The following is a 223-nucleotide window of genomic DNA, read 5'->3' as shown; positions in this document are numbered from 1 at the left end:
TTTTTTTTTTTTTTTTATTCATGCCCTAAACCTAACAGGAAACTAATTTAACCTAATTAAACTCTTCTCCTGATCGACACCAAGTTGAGTATACATGGCCCAAATTCAAATTGGGCCCAATTAGCCAAACAACCTACTCACTATTGTTGGGCCCTCTTATATGAACTAAACACCTACTATTAATATTGTTGGGCCCTCTTATATGAACTAAACACCTACTAAT

This window comes from Papaver somniferum, chromosome 11 (genome assembly GCF_003573695.1).
Source record: "Papaver somniferum cultivar HN1 chromosome 11, ASM357369v1, whole genome shotgun sequence".
Lineage (NCBI taxonomy): Eukaryota > Viridiplantae > Streptophyta > Magnoliopsida > Ranunculales > Papaveraceae > Papaver > Papaver somniferum.
This window is presented reverse-complemented; position numbering follows the sequence as displayed.